The sequence below is a fragment of the Chiloscyllium punctatum genome, chromosome 52 (genome assembly GCF_047496795.1).
Source record: "Chiloscyllium punctatum isolate Juve2018m chromosome 52, sChiPun1.3, whole genome shotgun sequence".
Taxonomy (NCBI): domain Eukaryota; kingdom Metazoa; phylum Chordata; class Chondrichthyes; order Orectolobiformes; family Hemiscylliidae; genus Chiloscyllium; species Chiloscyllium punctatum.
In genome coordinates, this window is record NC_092790.1 from 13,521,103 (window position 1) to 13,527,173 (window position 6,071).

General features: G+C 40.9%; 1 long non-coding RNA gene across 2 annotated transcripts in view; it reads left to right on the forward strand.

Moving 5' to 3' along the window:
* The window catches only part of LOC140470801 (uncharacterized), a 678,281-nt gene that overhangs the window by 29,091 nt on the left and 643,119 nt on the right, over positions 1-6,071 (forward strand). The gene's annotated exons all lie outside the window — the stretch shown is intronic.

The following is a 6,071-nucleotide window of genomic DNA, read 5'->3' on the forward strand; positions in this document are numbered from 1 at the left end:
TGCTCTTGTAAAAGGACATACACTGGGATCTTGGTAAAAACATGAGCAATAGCGCCGTTTTTCCTATTTCCAACAGGTCGTTGGGGAGTTGGATGTTGAACTGTGTAAGCATCCTGGTGGTTGAGTATTCCCATTCATGGTGCTGCGCGTTTGTTGCTCAGTTTCTGGATCTAACTCAACTGATATCAAGTTAAAAATCACACAACACCAGGTTCTCGTCCAACAATTTTTTTGGAAGCACTTGATGTGTAACATTGTGCACTCCAGTCCAACACCAACATCTCCAAATCAACTGGTATCGAATCACATGAAAAACAAACAATCCCCAGACAGAGAGCAGCTCAGGGCAATAATGGAATCAGATGCGTGATTCTGGTTAAGTTGTTGGATTTAAAGAAATACAAAACACACATCCTAATGAAGATGCAATGAATGTGACAATGATCAGTTCAATCTTGCCAGACTAGCCTCATGTTGATTGACAGGTGGTGTACCTGTGTCTTCCTCCAGAAAAACACCTGAGGGACTAAGACACTGTAATACTTCCTCAGTTCAAAGCAAGGAGTGACCAGCTGCCTCAAACAAACAGAAGATATGTAGCCCATTGACGGTTACACACCAGTGTTAAAGATAGATAAATTGAGTCCTCATCCAAAATAGACATTCAGGAACAGCATTAAAATCTCCAATTATTAAGAGCATCTTCAAAGTTACAATGAAGATAGACAAATAGGCCATTGTTTCAACAACCATCCGTGAAGGAAGGGTTAAGTACAGAGATGGAGGGAAACTGTGATCACTAACAGGGCAAGAGTTACTGAAGAGTTGTTGAGTTAGAGAGATGTGTAGCATGGAAACAGACCCTTCGGTCTAACTTGTCCATGTCGACCAGATATCCTAACCTAATCTGGTCCCATTTGGCAGCACTTAGCCCATCTCTCTCTCAACCCTTCCTATTCATTTTGTTAAAGTACAGATTTGAGACAGCCCAGAGAATCCCTTGGGGACTCAGATCTATGAGCCTCTCTTGGTTCGTCCTGGAGATCATACACTTTGGTAGTCTGGAATAAAAACCTCTTACAAACAGTTTAGTTTAACTTTAGCCTTCTCCTTTATTTACCAATAGTATCAGTGTTACAACATAACATTGACACCTATAAATCAGGCTAGCTGAGGTTCTATAACCTTAGAAAAGTAGGGTACCAGCTCTTTCTTTAAGAGCCCTCGCAGACTACTCCACTCTTCTTTCTCAAACAGGCTTCCTTTTCACAAAACTTTACAAAAAACACTGCATGTTCTTAATTAGATAGACAATGGAAAGGCAACAATTCGTAAGGAAGAGAGGTTAATTAACAGGTCTGTGCGCGCTTAACTGATCACTCCTGTAGGCCCTTAGCCATCCATCAGTGGGAAAAACAGATCCAGCCGAGTCAGGTGCCTGTTGGTGAGGTAAGTCCCTGTCATAAAGAGGTATCAGTCTAAACTAAGTGGGAGAGGTCATAAGGCAACCTTGCACAGCTCGCATATCAGAGATCATTGTTTTACAAAATGGCATCTTAGCGAGGAGGGCAAACTGACGATAAAATGGCTTCCTGACAGATTGTGTCAGAATCTCTTCAATGTTAGGTTTAGAATAGTTTTGAAGCTAGGAGCAGATTCCTGCTTTTTATCTTAAGCACAAAATCATTCTGTGACTGAGGCTGAAAGGTGAAATTTTAAATGATTCATTAGTCTCAAATTAAACATGCTTTCTTTTCAGAGTTGTGTTTCAAATTCAAAGATGACAGAAAATAAGATTAGATTTCTTACAGTGTGGAAACAGTCCCTTTGGCCCACCGAAGTGCAACCCAACCATACCCCTTACCTAACACTACAGGCAATTTAGGATGGCCAATTCACCTGACCTGCACATTTTTGGACTGTGGGAGGAAACCGGAGCACCCGGAGGAAACCCACGCGGACACAGGGAGAATGTGCAAACTCCACACAGACAGTCGCCTGAGGTGGGAATTGAACCCGGGTGTCTGGCGCTGTGAGGCAGCAGTGCTCACCACTGTGCCACCGTGCCGCCCACAAATCTGATGATGTAGAATTGACAGTGGGTCAGTCGTGGTGTGTAGGAACACCAAGTAAGTTCAAGATTAGATTAGATTATTTACAGCGTGGAAACAGGCCCTTTGCCCCAACAAATGCTTCTCAATATTACACTTTAGAGTTTGTATTTCATAATCAGTAATGGCTACTCAAAATCATCATGAAGTACCAAAATGCAACTAAATTCCAAACATTCATCTCTCACACTCTCACTCACACACAATAAGAATCCATTATAATTGATAGGACCTGACCATTTATTACAAGGCTTTTGACATGCTTCTGAGATGATACAAAGTTTCTGAGGTCAAAATTCATAAGTTAACAACAGTGAATGTTATCAATCGGTGTCTTTTACATCGATTCATTGATGTTAAGGCAAATGTTCTTAATTGCTTTCGAGCATTGCATTCTCACTTGGTGAGAACAGATTTTTTTTTATCTTCTGCACATCCGAGGTTCCCCCTTTTGTGGCTTGATGCCTCCCTGTCTGCCCTGTTTATTTTCTTGTGTTCTATAATTCAACATTACATTTAGTCTAAGTATTTAAGGGCAAGTTTTAAGGCTTTCTCATTATACTCACTCAGATACCATTTAAATGTTATAATTGTACCAAGCTCCACCACTTCTCCATGCGCCTTATGATTTTATAAACTTCTATAAGGTCACTCTCCAGGGAAAACAGTTCCAGCCTGTTCAGCCTCTGCACACAGCTCAAATTCTCCAACCGGGATGAAGCATATTTACATGGAGTTTGTGTGACTGAAAAGGACAGAATTAATCCTTTCGCGAATACCTGTCACATACCGAGATGCCAATTAAATAACATGAATTTCAAACAGACAATCTATACAGGTAGCTCGTGTGCTATACTCGCAACACGTCCTTTCTATAAACCACTAACAATACAACTTGATAAATGTCTGCCCATTTCTCATCTGCCTGAATGTGAGGTTCTCCATTTCCTCATTAAGACATTATTTTTAAAATAATAACAATCAGGGATACATTTGGGTTCGTTTTGTGTATGCCTTTTGATACAATTGCTATAAATTTTCATCTTTTTGCTGTAACTCAGTTAATTTACCTGAGCTAAAGATGTCTGCTTTGTCATCTCTGTTCCTGGTTTGTCTCAACTATCTGATCAAACAGGGTCTCTGCTAATTTCCCTTCAACTTGCTTATCTGTACTCTTTGACTTTCCTGTTTCAACTGGTGACTTTGTGACCTCGTTACCAGAGTCAGAAAACATCCCAGGATGTGTGTCCTGCAGTAGTCCAGTTGCCTGAATTTCCATTGGCTTTTCAACTAAAATCAGGACTTCCACCAGTGAATCAGCAATATCATTAAAAAGGACAAACTGTATTCCCAGAGCTGAAAGTTTGTCCAGTACACCTACTATGACTTCTCCCCTCTTCGCTCGACACTCTAACCTCACTTCTTACAAATGAGCATTCCTTATTTCAATGTGAATTCCAGTTAATCATACCTTTTCTGGCAATAGTCCTTTAGCGCTACATATATCTTCATCTTTTAGCATCACAGATCGAAAGGATACTCATATCTCTGAATATTGCTACCTCTTTACCTGCTGCTCCTGGCCTATGCGAGTAAACTTTACCTTCACGGTGTATGGTTTAAGAAGATCTGGCACTTCCTCCATAAACAACCTCCAACCAGTTTGTACATTCTGGTGCAGCTTTCTAGTCTCCACAGTGCTCTCTGTTACCACTGCAACAAAATTCACTGGCTTATCCTGCTTTCCTACATCTGGCTTCTCAGTGCTTTTCCGAACCCGCTAATACTGCTTCCATGTGGCCTACTTTATTGAAAACACCAGAGCTTTTTCACTTGTTTTTCCCCTTCAAGGGTTTCCTTTTTAGCCTGTGGTAAATTATCCTTATGATCTTCACAGAGATCTAATTTTTACTTTCCATGTGAGAATTTCTCTTATCCACAATTATTACCCCTCATGGATTGAAACTGATTTTAATTTATTGATCAACTCAATTATCAACCATTTCTGATGCCAGTCTTACTGTTCTTACTGTCTGCTCTTATATGTGAGTTGTCATTACATCAGGAAGTGAATTTTTGTACTCCTGTCTACGTGCCAATTACCAAAGTTCAAACTCCCTCTTTCTTTCTTCCATTCCTCTCTCTCCTCTTCTCCCTCTCTTCTGCTTTGAATTGTAATTCAAACTGTTTTGTTTCTGTTGCTCTTTCCTTGACTTTTGCCTCTAACTCGAGTTGTTTCATTATCAATTGAATTGTAGCCATCTCTAAAAATTCTGATGGAATTTTCAGCAAATTTAAACGGTGAGCTATGACTGTAATTATCCCACTTTTCCTCATGGAAGGAGGCAGTCAACCTCCAGCTTGTCTGCTAATTCCAGCAGCTTGGTATTAATCACTTTTTGCAAAAAAACTGACGCCACCTCTTCCATCCTAGAAAACTCTTGATGACTCAAAGAGCCATTGCTATCCCAAACACTGTTTCCTGATGAAGGGCTGATGCCCAAAACATTGATTCTCCTACCCCTCAGATGCTGCCTGATCTGCTCGGTTTTCCAGTAACAGACACTCGTCTCTGATCTCCAGCATCTGCAGTCCTCACTTTCTCCAAGCGCTGTTTAAACCAATTGACTTCAACACCTGGAACAAAAGACGCTAAGACTTACCACTTGCTGCCTTCCAGTCCAACAAATCAAATCCCAAATCAGAACTAGAGAATAAATTCTGCAAACGCCCCCAATCTGTTATGGAAAAGGCCAGACACCCTCCAAACATTTCAAGAAAGTAACCCACACCCTAACTTTGCTAATTGTTTTAAGTGGGTGTAATGAAGATATTCCAGGAGGGATGCAGCTGGTCAAACCAGTAGTTTTAAACCAAACAGTTTGATTTACACATTTACCGAATGATACACAAACAAAAGAGAACAGAATACTAAATAACCTAAAAATCCAAAAACCCAACAGACTATACCAACTTAATGATGATGTTCCCAACATTTACAACAATCCCCATAAATACCCCTTGGCACAAAAGGTAAAGTCAAACACAGGGTCGTACAGGAGAGATGTCAGAGAGAGTGTACCATCATGGACCTGCTTCTTTGGGTTCAGCAACTTTTTCAACTGCCTGACTGCTTTCAGTCAATAGCCAGACAGCCAAAAACCAAATCAAGCCAGAGAAAAGCTGAGCTGGGAAAACTGGGCCACTCCCCTTTCATTGTACAAGTGTTCTTCTTAAAAATGTGGAAACCTTTTGACTGAGGCATTACCTGTTAGCAAGAATCAAAATGGCCCTCAAACCCATCAACTCCGACTTTTCAGAACCTGTGTCTTTTACAAGCTTTGTTAAAGGAGCAGCAGCATCACAGCAGACTGCACCAAGAAGTAATGCCCCGAGGGATACAGGGGAATGTATTGAATTGGATCCAAAGTTGGCTCAGTCACAGGAAAGAAAGGATAATGGTCAATGGTGGCCCTTGTGAATGGAAAGCTGTTTCAAGTGGTGCTATGCATGGCTCGGTGTTGGGACCTCTGCTGTTTGTTTTATCCATTAATGATTTGGAGTTGCGTATGTTGGGCAAATTTGTGAAATTTGCAGATGACACAAAAATTGGCCGTGTAGTGGATAGTGTGGAGGATAGCTGTAAGCTCCAAAACTAGACAGATGGTTTGGTCGAGTGAGCAAGAACATGGCATATGAAGTTCAGCTCTGATAAGTGTCAGGGAATGTATTTTGGGAAGTCAGACGGGAAATGGGAATTGACAATAAATGGGAATATACTGAGGGGGACAGGTGAAGTGAGAGATCTTAGTGTGCAAATGCTCAGGTCCCTAAAGATAGAAGGGCTGTAAAGAAGGCACGTGGAATGCTCTCCTTCATTGGCAGAGGGTTGAATACAAAAATAAGGAAATATCAATTGTTAGAAACGAAAATCGCTTCTTAATAATCGCTCTAGACAAA